The sequence below is a fragment of the Arvicanthis niloticus genome, chromosome 8 (genome assembly GCF_011762505.2).
Source record: "Arvicanthis niloticus isolate mArvNil1 chromosome 8, mArvNil1.pat.X, whole genome shotgun sequence".
NCBI classification, from domain to species: domain Eukaryota; kingdom Metazoa; phylum Chordata; class Mammalia; order Rodentia; family Muridae; genus Arvicanthis; species Arvicanthis niloticus.
Genome location: NC_047665.1, coordinates 81,106,617 through 81,120,035, shown reverse-complemented (window position 1 = coordinate 81,120,035; position 13,419 = coordinate 81,106,617).

Sequence of the window (13,419 nt, the reverse complement as noted above, 5' to 3'; positions counted from 1 at the left end):
CCCTGTTTGTGTTCCTGCCTTGAGTTTTCTCAATGATGTTCAGGGATCATGACATAAAGGCAAATAGACCTTTTCTTCCCAAGCTGCTATTGGTCATGATGTTTATCACATCAATGGAAAAACAGAAAATATAACTGTGTGAGTTGAGCTGTGTGAACAATAATAGAAATACAATGCTTTTATTTCATGGTCCTTTGAAACATGTCAGTAAGTAATGTTCTCTTATTATCAAGCACCCTAACTTGCCCAGTGATAAATGTTTAAGTTGCTATGTGCACCTTACCCACCATACATGGTAAACGTTAAACTACAAACCAGGGCCTTAGATATAGGTGAACTAATTGAGACCAAATCAGAAAAGGCATTTTTTCTTTTAGTGTAAACCAGATCAGTGGCATTAGGTATGATAGAAAAGTGACTGTGAGAGTCCCAGTCTGGTGTTGGCTGCCTTAAAAGGAGGTGCATCACACACCAGTGTACAGGTAGAGTCATGAGGTACCCAGCAAATCTCAGAGTGGGAGGGGTAAGATTGGTTGAAGGAGCTCCCAGTGGACAAACAACCAGAGTCAAAATATTTATCTGAATGGATAGAAGACAGATTCATGAGCAGCAAAAGATTCAGACAAGGCTAGATGCCTAAGTAGAGTAATGTATACAGTTTCCTGGGTGGGACAGACTCCAAAAGATACTCAGATACTTACAAGTATAAGAAAATGCTCCCACCTTTACAAGATCAAAGAGACATTAGCCTTGTGGAATTGTAACCTGTGCTATCACTATGTAAAAATAGTCTAAGGTTGCTCAAAAGTTAGACGTAGAGTGCCCATAAGACCTGGAAATTCTACTCAGAGGTTTGCATTCAAAAGAAGTGGAAAATGTGTTTGAGCAGAAATGTGTATACAAAAGTTTACAACATCAGTATTCCTAATATCAAAATGGTACAGACATTTGTTCATCACTTGTATACTCAGGCACGTCATAGAAAGAGACTTAATTTAGCCACCCAAAGATACAAAGCACCTGCAGTATCTTGACACATTCCTATAGTACTGCAACAGAAGGCTCACAAGTTCAAGTCAGCCTCACTTACAGAGTGAGATCCTGTCTCAAAATATTAATGACAGAATGATAGGATAGGGCCATGCATGCCCATCCTTTTTGCAACATGGGTCAACCTGGGAAACATTAGGTAAGTAGACAGAGCACAAAAGGGAAGAGACCATATCCTAGTCTACATTCTATTGCTGCAATAAACATTGTAGCCAAAGGAACTTGGGGAGGACAGGATTTATTTGCCTTACATGTCCTAATCATTCCATCATTGGTGGAAGTCAGGGTAGGAGCTCAAGCAGGAGCAGAGATGGGAACTAGGAGAGTGCTTCCTGCTTTCACATTCTTTTATCTCCCAGGACCACTTTGCAGAGGTAAACCCTCTACAGTGGCCTAGCGCCTCCTATATCAATCAAGCATGAAAAAATACCACAGACTTGCCCACAGGTCAGTGTAATGGAGGCTGTTCCTCAACTGAGATTCCTTCTTCCTGAATAACCCCAGTTTAAGTCATATTGACAGAAATCCTAACCAGCATACACACGATCCCATTTATATGAACAACTGAGAATTGCTCCTAATATACAGTGATGAGAAGTAGAAAGTGGTTGTTTAAGCTGGAGAAGATAGAGGATAGATAGTGGAAAGGTGTAGCGAAACTGCTCTCAAATATTCTACAGCAATGATCACACATAGTTGTGTACATATTGAGCCCCACTGGGCTTGTACATTTTAAATGAGTGCATTGATGGTCATTGAATTCTGTATCAATAAATCTTCCCCTTGGGCCTCTTCACAATCCATTCCATCTTGAGCATCTCTGTCTGCCTTGTTGCAGGCCCATGTGCCACTGGCAGATTATGGTAATGGCCTGTGCTTGGGTGGCACCTTTCTTTCAAGGCTGTCAAGGAGTTTGCAAACACTAATTAAGCCTGTGCTGCCAGCAGAGGGGTAAACATTGTTTTACTGTTCACAAACATTCAAGCAATCTTTTCTAACTGCAAGTGATACAACCCATTTCCTCTGCCTGGTTGGCTTCTGGACATTTTTAAGCAGTTCAGGAATTCAAACATATAGCAGTTTGCTATGTGTCTCCCCTTTGCTGAAGAACTTCATCTGAATAGTTCATGTCACTTAACTGTCCACCGACTCAGGAAGTCAAAATGATTGACTCAGACTGTGCTGACAAGTTGAGATCCAGGAAGAATGCACATGACAGAAAATAATTCGGGGACCTACCATGGGGACATACAGGGCACACAGTGTCAACAGGAAGTAGATGAATAAGGAAGCAATAGTATTTTATGCTATAGCCCTGGGATGCTCTCCACCTCCACCACAAAGCAACTGTGGGCATTGGGGTCAAGTCCTAACTGAACTGCTGATCTAGTCCTGTGCAGTTAAATCTTTATCACTATATATTATTTTACTATGTAAAATACAGAGGCTCAAACGCAGGGCCTTGCTGTATGAGGCAGGCATTCTTCAATGAGTTACAACCTCACCCTTATTCTGTCCTTTAACTGATAAAGTTCCAAGCATATGCATATAATTTTCCCATCATGCATACATGAGTGTATGCATGGGCATGTATGTGTGCATGCAAGCGTGTGGGCAGTCAAAGAAGAGGAAGACATTGAGTGCCTTCTATTGCTTTTTACTTTATTCTCGTGAGACAATCTCTCACTGAACCTGAGGTATGCTGCTTTTAAGGTGGGCTAGCAGTCATCAAGCCCTAATTATCCTCTTGTCTCCCTGCTCCCATACTCTTCACCCAGTGTTGGGAGAACAGGCCCTTGGCTCTGCACAGCTTTTTATTTGGGTGATCAGGATCTAAATTTAGGGTCTCATGTTTGTATAGTAAGCATTCTTACCTACTGAGTCATTGCCCAATTTGCTAACCACACCCGGAAGTCAAAATACACAGGAAATATACTCTAATTTACCTCACTGGGGTGGGGAGGAGCACTTTCATAATTTTCTGAAGCAAATGAAGCAAGCTGTAAGATAGGAGTGTAAATCTACTAAGCCAGATATTCATTCTATTGCATCAACTTGAACTCAAGCTTCTTAATTTTCTGAATCAATGGATTTTTTTTCTTTTTTTGAAAATTTTATGCTTCTTGTTACATTGTTCTTTTTTTCTTCAAATCATGATTTTTACTTTTTAACACAGGGGTTATAAACACAAAAATGCAGGATGTGGGGAAGGGGATGACACAGGAGCATAGGTGTTCAGGGGGAGTACAGATATCTTTCAGAACAGGGTATCAGCTGGGTGAAGGTTCAGGGGACAGGTCACTATGACTCTGCCTATGATTCACTTGTCCTTATCTAAGTTGGTACTATCCACCAAGGCTGCCTATTTACAAGGTCTATGACTACTCAGGCTGGTAAATTTCCACAAAAGCTGCCTGTTTACAATAGCTTATAGCCATCTGTTTCAGTGTTTTCCCACAGAGATCCAAGACTTTGTGTTAGCAGGCATATATGTCAGGCCTATTGCTGATTTTAGGCTTATGGCTGATTTTAGGCCTTCAGTGTATAAGCAGGGCTGCCCCTGACATCTCCTCCCTTTTCTAAGTATAAAAGGGCTGTGGTGATTCTATTCTTGCCAAGGCAGGGATAGAGGCCTGACCTCCAGTAATTAAAGGGGACCTTGTAATGGCTCTGGTTCTCCTGCTGTTGTCCAGTGAGGCATGAGGGCCATACCCATCCCAATGTCTTTTTCTTGGAGAGGGAATACTTTTGACATCAATCCCTATGTATTCAGGCTTGTCCCTCAGGGAACCCAGAAACATATTTTTAACTTTTATTTATATTCCCTTGCAGTGCTTAGCCTCGCAGCCTACGCAAGAATTCAGATCGCCAGTCAGAGGGGGTTCTGAGTGGCCCCTCTCTGCTTGGTCTAGGGGAAAAAGTCCCCTCTTTTAGGTTGGGTGGAGATGGGATTTGGAAACATCCTAGATAGAGAAACAACCTCATCTTGAGTCTCGTGGTCCTCCATAGCTAACTTAGGATAATGTATCTGAATAGATTTTGCTATCAGATTATCTATCTGTTGTTTCACAAAGTTAGTCAGCCTATTTAAGGCCCAGGGACCAAAAGAAATAAGCAAAAATAACCCAATTAACAGTCCCAAGATGGAAGGAAGTAGGGTTGACAACCATGGAGAGGTTGAAAACCAATTCTTGTACCAGCTCTCCTCTTTTTCTTTCTTTCTCTGTCTTTTCTCAAGACCTTCTCTGACCTTTTTCATGCTCTCTTTAATCATCCCCGTTTTGTCTAGGTAAAAGCAACATTCTTCTTTAAGGGCTGTACACAGTCTAGAGCTGTACACAGTCTTTTCTATTGTAAAAGAGTAAATCAAGTCCAAGTTCTTTGCAATTTTTGGAGATCACTTCAGACAGCAAAATGAGGGATTTCTTTAGATTAGCATATAGAAGAATGCAAATTGATCAATACTTATCTTTTTGTACAAAGCTCAATTCCAAGTGGATCAAGGACCTCCATATAAAACCAGCTACACTGAAACTAATAGAAGAGAAAATGGGGAAAAGCCTCGAACACATGGGCACAGGGGGAAATTTCCTGAACAGAACACTTATGCTCTTAGATCTTATGCTTAGGTTTATGCTCTAAGATCAAGAATTGACAAATGGGACCTCATAAAACTGCAAAGCTTCTGTAAAGCAAAGGACACTCTCAATAGAACAAAGCGGCAACCAACGGATTGGGAAAAGATCTTTACCAATCCTATATTTGATAGAGGACTACTATCTAAGGTATACAAAGAACTGAAGAAATTAGACTCTAGACTATCAAATAACTCTATTAAAAATGGGGTACACAGCTGAACAAAGAATTCTCAACTGAGGAAACTTGAATGGTTGAGAAGCACCCAAAGAAGTGTTCAACATCCCTAGTCATAAATGAAAACGAAACGTAAACGAAAACAACACTGAGATTCCACCTCACACCAGTCAGAATGGCTAAGATTGAAAACACAGGTGACAGCAGATTCTGGTGAGGATGTGGAGAAAGAGGAACATTTCTCCATTGTTGGTGGGATTAAAACCTGGTACAACCACTATGGAAAGCAGTCTGGAGGTACCTCAGAAAATTGAACATAGTGTTACCTGAGGACCCAGCTATAATACTCCTGGGCATATTCCCAAAAGATGTTTCAACATACAACAGGAACACATGCTTCACTATATTCATAGCAGCCTTATTTATAATAGCAGAAGTTGGAAAGAACCCAAATGTCCTTCAACAGAGGAATGGATACAGAAAATGTGGTACATTTACACAATGGAGTACTACTCAGCTATTAAAAACAATGAGTTCATGAAATTCTTAGGCAAATGGATGGAGCTTGAGAATATCATCCTGAGTGAGGTAACCCAAAAGAACAAAAGAACATACATGGTATGCACTCACTGATAAGTGGATATTAGCCCAGAAGCTCACAATACTTAAGACACAATGCATAGACCACATGAAACTCAAGAGAAGGACGGAAGATCAAAGTGTGGGCTCTTTGGTCCTTTTTAGAAGGAGTATCAAAATACTCAACCAGAGCTCCCAGGGCCTAAACCTCCAGCCTGAGAACACAAAGGGAGGGATTCATGGCTCCACCTGTATAGGTAATTGAGAGTGGCCTTGTTAGGCCTCAGTGGAAGTGGAGGGCATGGTCACCAGAAAGTTTGGATCCCTGGTGTTGGGGAATGCGAGAGCAGGGAGGTGGGATTGGGAAGATGGTGGGAGTACACCCTCATAAAAATAGGAAGAGGGGTTATGGGATAAGGGTCTTTGGGGAAGAATGAAAGAGGAGATAACAGTGAAAGGTAAATACGTAAAATATCCAAAAAAAAAAAAAACAAAAAAAAAACAGATAATGGGTCTGGCAAAAAAAGAGTAATATTTAAAATTATTTTCAAAAGTTTCCAGGAGATGCTTATTGGTTAAGATCTTAATTTAAGCTCTTCACAAAAGAATTTAAGTCTCTGTTTAATATTCTCAAGAGAGATACAAATCCTAATTTCCCTTAACAATTAATTGACAAAAGAGGAATAATTTTACAAAAAGTAGAAGAAGCTATCATTAATCGATATATTATATAGGTTCATTAATTGTTGGCTGTTGTATAATAGTCCTTTGATAAAAGAGATTATTAATAAAGATTTATATTTCTTTAAATAGTGTCTTCATGACTCTCTGAGGATGGAAGGAGTGGCTGTTGAAGCTTCTGCCCTGATTTTACAAGAACTCTGAAAAATTGGCTTTAAAAACAAAAGAGGGGAAACTCTACCCCCAGAATGTGTCTCCCAAAAATACTCTCCATCATGCCTTGTTCACTTTTAACTTTCTAAAACTGAAAGCTCATGGCAAATCTGCCACTGACTGCCTCTGGCATCACTGAGACCAATAAAAACTATGCCACAGCTATGTGGAAGGACCCTCTTACCCTTAAATGAAATGGCCAGGACCCAGTTCTCATATGGGGCCGAGGACTGATATGCCTGTTTGATACCACAGAAGGCACAGCTAAATGGCCACCAAAAAGATTAATGAAATAAATAGATACCCCCACAAAACCAGGCCCAATTATAAATAAGATGAATAACAATTGACATCCAGGGAAGAGAAATCTCCCTGAGAATTCCCTTCTTTTTCCTTTCCAGGTAAAAATGAATCACCCATGATATCTGATGTTAGGAGTTCTAATCCTGATGCTGACCTCTGGACTTATACTACTCAGACCTTCAATGGGCCTTTGACAAGGACATCAAACAACTAGAGATTGACATCACTAATCTGAAGAAATCAATGGATTTTCTATTCACCAAACACATACACAACTACTGGCTAGCAATGGAAAGGTAACATCTACCTAAGCATCTCTGCCTGCCCATGTGGGGATGGTGAAAGAAAGGCATAAAGAGTAAGGTGTACTGTCTACTGTGTTTTCTGGAGGTATCTCTTTCCATGGGGTTGTGTAAGTTTCCAAGAGGACTTTATAACCCAGGTCAACAGTAGTAAGAGAGGACTTTTGAATGGTGTTGTATACCACTTATATTGGCTGAGGATCAAATCTTAGCATTTTATCGTCATTTAGATATTTCTTTTTCTGAGACAGGGTTTCACTCTGTAACTGGGAACTCACTATTCATTCATATTGTCTTCAAACTCATGGCAATCCCCTTTCTTCAGCCTCTCAAGTACTAGGATTGTGAGTGTAAAGCATTATGCCTTGTTTAATAGATTGATTCTCTCCTCTGCAGATTATCAGATTTTCTATTATCTATTAAATATTTACAGAAAGAGCAAAAATCTACCCTAAACATATGTCACTTAAATTAGTTAAATGAAAGATGTACTATTATGAATGAAAATAACTCTCTTTTTTTTTTTTTTTTAGTAAATAGCATACACATTGGCAGAGAAGATTTCTGTAGAGCTATATCAAATTGTCAGTGTCTCTCCTTGTGCTCATGTTAATTGATAAATTCAGTAGCTGTTCATTGGACATCTATGAATAGAGGATGCTCCATACAGAAGGAAAATTGCCTACTTTTATGCTAGCAGGGCAACCACACAGTCAGAAGATAAGTATACTGTGTGAGATACTAATAAACACTATAAATGAAACATAAAAGAAGAAAAAGGGGCTAGAGAGTAATAAAGCTGTAATTCCTACTGTTTTGGTCAGGACCCAGAGATCCTACTCAGAACCAGGACTATATCCTTAAGTGGGTATGAAAACAGGCATAATAGTTCTATGGATTGGATTAGGTCAAAGTTTTTGAAAAAAATTGGAAAGCTGTTTCTAAAATAGACATTATAGATGCTGGCAAAATGGCTCAGTGGTTAAATGCACTTGTTTGCAGTGAGCCACAGTTTAGTTTGCAGCACCTTAATGGAGGCTCACAACTGTGTATAACTGAATTTTAAGAGATCTTGTGCTCTCCTCCGGCCTCAGTGAGCAGTATCTGCCTGTGATACTCAGATATACATGCAGACAAAACACCAATATACACAAAATAAAAGTATATAAATCTTTTTTTTTTTAAAGAAAGCCATTCCACATTGGTTACTCCAAACCTGGGAAGCAACTGTGATACGTAAACACAACAGAAGAATTAAATATTGACTTGAGACTAGGCACAAAAATAGTCCAAGATTGTTTGACACCATTTGTCACATATAAGACCAAAAGATAATAGGAAGGATAAAGAAACAACAAGAGGTATTTGGGTTGGAAACCTGTGTAATTTTCTTGTCTCCAATTCAGGATGAGCACAATATAGAAGGCATTTGGAAGAACCAAAAAAACAGTGACATATTTGTCTTTTTCTGAGCATGTGACTCTATGTGTCCATAAAATATTTAAACCCAGTTCTCTAAGATTAAGAAATGGGGATGTGGGGGTTGGGGATTTAGCTCAGTGGTAGAGTAAGGGTTGAGGTAAAGTAAGGGTTGAGGCTTACTAGTGATGTGTTTGTATGTCAAGTTGACAAGGGGTCAATTGTACTAGCTGGTTTTGAGTCAACTTGACACAAGCAGAAATTATCACAGAGAAAGGAGCTTCAGTTGAGAAAATACCTCCATGAGATTCAGTTGTAAGGCATTTTCTCAATTAGTGATCAAGGGGGGAGGGCCCCTTGTGGGTGGTACCATCCCTAGGCTGGTAGTCTTGGGTTATAAAAGAAAGCAAGCTGAGCAAGCCAGGGGAAGCAAACCAGTAAGTAATATCCCTCAATGGCCTCTGCATCAGCTCCTGTTTCCTGACCTGCTTAAGATCCAGTCCTGACTTTTTTTGGTGATGAACAGCAATGTGGAAAGCGTCAGCTGAATAAACCCTTTTAACCACCCCCCCAATTAAAAAAAAGAGTATTACCAAGTTTACCTTATTTATTTAAACTCCTACAGGAGAATGTTTTTATTCTTTAAAGGTTTTAGATTTATTTATGTGTATTTTTTATGTGTATGAGTAGTGGTTTGCCTTCATGTATATATGTGCACCCCATGTGCATGTCTGGTGCCCTTGGAAGTTATAAGAATATGTGGAATCCATTTGAAGTGACATTATGGGTGGTTTGGAGTCACCACATGGGAATGGAATCCAGGGTCTCTGCAAGAGCAGCAACTGTTTCTCACCGCCAAGCCATCTCTCCTGTCTGTCTTCATTTTTATTCTTGATGTAGTTTATGAAGCCTTAAATGTATCAGTACAATGGATAACAGGGTGTTTTTTTTTTTAATGCTTTTTTTTTTTTTTTTTTAAATCATTTATTTAGTTTATGTGAGTACACTGTAGCTGTCTTCAGACACGCCAGAAGAGGGCATCAGATCCCATTACAGATGGTTGTGAGCCACCATGTGGTTGCTGGGAATTGAACTCAGGACCTCTGGAAGACCAGTCAGTGCTCTTAACTGCTGAGCCATCTCTCCAGCCCCAGGGTGTTCTTAAATATGTATTAATAGATTACCTTTCACTTCTCCCCCAGCTGTAAGAGTCAAGAATGTGAGGACTTGTAGTTCTCTCTCTCTCTCTCTCTCTCTCTCTCTCTCTCTCTCTCTCTCTCTCTCTCTCTCTCTCTCTCTCTCTCTCTCTCTCCTTGCTAGATTCTCATGAGAAATCAATGGGAGTGCAAGGACTTACCAAGAATCATTTTTATTATTGCCTCCTGGGGCTTTTTCATGACAGTAGCATGGAATATCCAGTCACCTTGTTCAACCAACATAAACCTCTCTACTCATCCTCTCAGTGTTATTTCACCCAGAGCTGTTTTTTCTCACGGAGTTGGAACATGACAAATGGTGATTAGTAAAGGAGATGCTGTCTATACGTTAAACTACAGGTTGGAGTTTGGTTCCAGGTAAGTCTTTGCTTTCCTTGGCTGTCACTAGTAATCAGCCAGGCTTGTTGGTGGGAGAGAGTCTTGTCACAATTGTGGACCGACAGGGTGTGCAGTTCCCTGTGTATTGCACTGTGTCGGAGAACTTAGAGAATCAGAAGAACTCTGGACTATGGAGATGGAAGTCTCAGACAACATGTATCCCTTAGAACCATTTGATGACTTCCTACCCTTTACTTTTTATAGAGCATGGTCTACTGGATGCCAACATTGCAATCTCCATTGGTGTGCAAAGAGAAATGCATGTGTCTCATGCTATAAAATACCAACAGCTTGTTGGTAAAGAGTGATGTAAACAGATGAGTAAAGTATGGTGAAATAAAGGCTTGTAAATTTCACTTTAATTTCCTGCTAGAGCATTTATAGGTATTTTGTAATACTTCACCAGACCTACATTAAAAAAAAAAGTTATCTTCATTTCTTTTCCTATGCTAAGAGTTAATTGCTTATTTTAAAAAGTCATGAATACAAGAGCCTTTGGGCTGGGTGGATGACATGAGTAAGTGGGGGGCATGTAGGAGGGGTGGAGAGTGGGTAAACGGAGGAACGCTGTGTTCCAAAGGGGGCAGCTGCTATGCAGAGCAAGCAGATTGTTCCTGGGCATAAATACACAGCCAATGGTGCCAGCTCTTATGGTTTTTCAAAAGAAACTGGGTTTTATGTGAAATTCCTGATTTTTAAATTCTACCAACTAAATTAAATAATTAAAAAAAGATGCAGTTCCAGTGAAACCCTCCCTGGCCAGACTGTCTGGAGCAGTAGAAGGATGCTAGAAGAAGCAGATTTGTGTGAGTCCTAAGGAGGAGTGCAAAGACAGTAGAGACAGAAGTGCCCAGAGTCACCCAACAGCTCCCATCACTGAATAATGCCTTTGTTTCCGAGAGACAGAAAGGGAGTCTCAAATACTTGTCATTTGCTTTCTTCTCTTTGCTATTGCAAAGCACTTTGCAGCATGTTGAAGAAAACAACACTCAAGTAAACAACACTATTTTCTTTGAAGATGAAATCAATCTCAGAACACACCCTTTGAGGCTCTGAGCACACCTGACCATTTTCTCCATACCCCTTGACACACAAACTAAATGAGCCATTATGCTGTAAATTTGTTTTCAAAGAAGCAAGGAGACAGTCGAAGAACTGGGCATGATGGTCCTTGGACAGGGATTCCACCTGTCCAATGGCGGAATGCTTCCGTCAGCCTGCCAGTCAGTATGCATTAAATTCCTGCCATTATTCTACTGTGTTTCTCCTCCATAGCACTGCAGGGGAGCTATGTGCCTGTTCCTAGACGTTAGGCATCATTGATGTCTGAGACCATGTCTGTGTCTGGTAGCTACAGACAAAAGAAGGGAGGCACATTTGACCTTGTAGCATTTGAAGTGTAGTAGATGTGCCTTTGCTTGGAAAGTACATATGGGCCTGTGCCATGTGAGCAGCAGAGAGCCCCTAGAAGATATAGTATAGAGAGGTGAACTTCCCAGTACCAGCCCTGCTCCTTTGGCAGCCTATGTTCTCCAGAATCTTCATGGTGCCAGCTGCCCTTTGCTTCCCACCAGCCAATGGCTATAAATACAGTCACATTTCCCACATACTGTATTTATGTTTCAGAAAATGTCTGCGTTGCATACGTAATAGAGGAGATATAATTATAATATTTCAAAACTGGCCAAATTCCGTGAAATATAAAATAACAGATGGCACCACACAATATTGGTGCGGTGTGCTTCGTTTAAATCATAACTGGGGCCTGAAAATGTTCCCATTTGGTACAGGATGGTGATGAGAGTAAGTGTTGAGGGATAAGGGTGGGGTGTCTCCTTTTCTTTATCCTCTTGAAGCTTATTTTAAGGATAATGGAACAGTGATGCTGCCCATGCCTGGAAGCTCCACGCCCAGCTTCCCTGACTCACCAATTGCAGGCATCTCAGTGTTTCTAGCTATTAGCTGGATAGCAGAGGTGTGAGCTGTGAACTCAAGTTATGGGTTAGACACTACCTGCCTGCTTGATATCAGTCCTGCTAACATGGGCATTTATCTCCCACACGATCATCTATCCACCAAGAGCTTCAGCTAAGTTTTTAAACCTTCAGAGAGAGCACAACAGTTACGTCAGATATATCTGATCAGATGTGGGTTATGTTTTGATCTGGTATTGACCATTGTTTTCTCTCTTTTCTTCACCTAAGTCAAAGCAATTTGTGATACCACTGACTCTCAGAGGTTCCTTAAAAACTGGTGTTTAATGTGAAATCAGACCAGGAGACACAGATGTTACTCTGGCACTCAAATCCCTCATACTTTGCAAAATGGTTCACTCATTTGGACAGGTCAACATTTGCATAAGTACTTACACACAGCCCACATTCTACAAGTGACTGTATTTTCCCCATCCTCATTGCAGTTTCTATATTACTGTAATTACTAATTAAAATCTGTAAAATTTAGCAGTAAGTTTTTAGACCCCCATGTAAACATAGGCCCAAGAAGTCATACATGTCTGTTGGAGAAGCTCTCTGTCTGAAGGTAAAATCCTTCATGACTTAGCCTTTACTAAGTCAAAGGCCTGAAGAAGCAGCCCCAGCTTGTGGAAATAACCATTGAGTATCTGCCTTTAGCTTTCTTACGAGAAATGATTTCTAGGACTCCTGTTCATCATAGGTTCTTGAGAATTTAACATAAGGAAACAGTTGATCTTAGGGTAGATCAACTTTAATGGGAGGAGAGAATAGACTTTTACTTGATATAATGAGGAATATTCTAATAATAGAAATATTTCAAAGACTGAAAAGCTCCCTCATAAGAGTTTGTAGATGTCCATGCCCATAAGTAGATGAATCCATGCAATTATATCCAAGTGTGCTGTGTGATGAGTGTAGAAAGGACACCAGAGGCTTGTGTTGCCAAGTGCTGCTAGCCAGCTAGAGCAGGAGTACTTGGAAGCTTGTTAAGAATATGATTTCCAGGCTCCACTGAGATTTAAAGAATCAGTCATATTTTGGCAAGAACTTCAAGTAGTGTGTGTGTTTCAGAATCGGAGAAGCCCTGTTCTCCAGCACTCCCTCTAATGGACGGGTTTATCTAAGTGAACTGAGGTTACTAAGAGCATATGGCTGCTTGTGGCCCTTAGCTCTCTCAACTTTTAGGTAGAGAAACAACATGCAGGTAGAGTTAGAGGAGTCTCCTTGATCTACTTTACTCAGATGTCTTCATAACACAATAGGGTTAGAATGCATTTGCCTTTTCTGGCCTACACTGTCCACACTTCTGTCATCTGGGAAGGGTGCTAAAATTCACACTATAAGCTATTTCTTTGAACTTTGCCATTGAACGACTCCATGAAAATGATAATATCTTAACTAGATGGGGGTAAAGCCATTATTAGCAATTAAGCTATTAATGTTAATTAGCGCATCAATTTACTATTAGAGAGTAAGACTTATCATCTT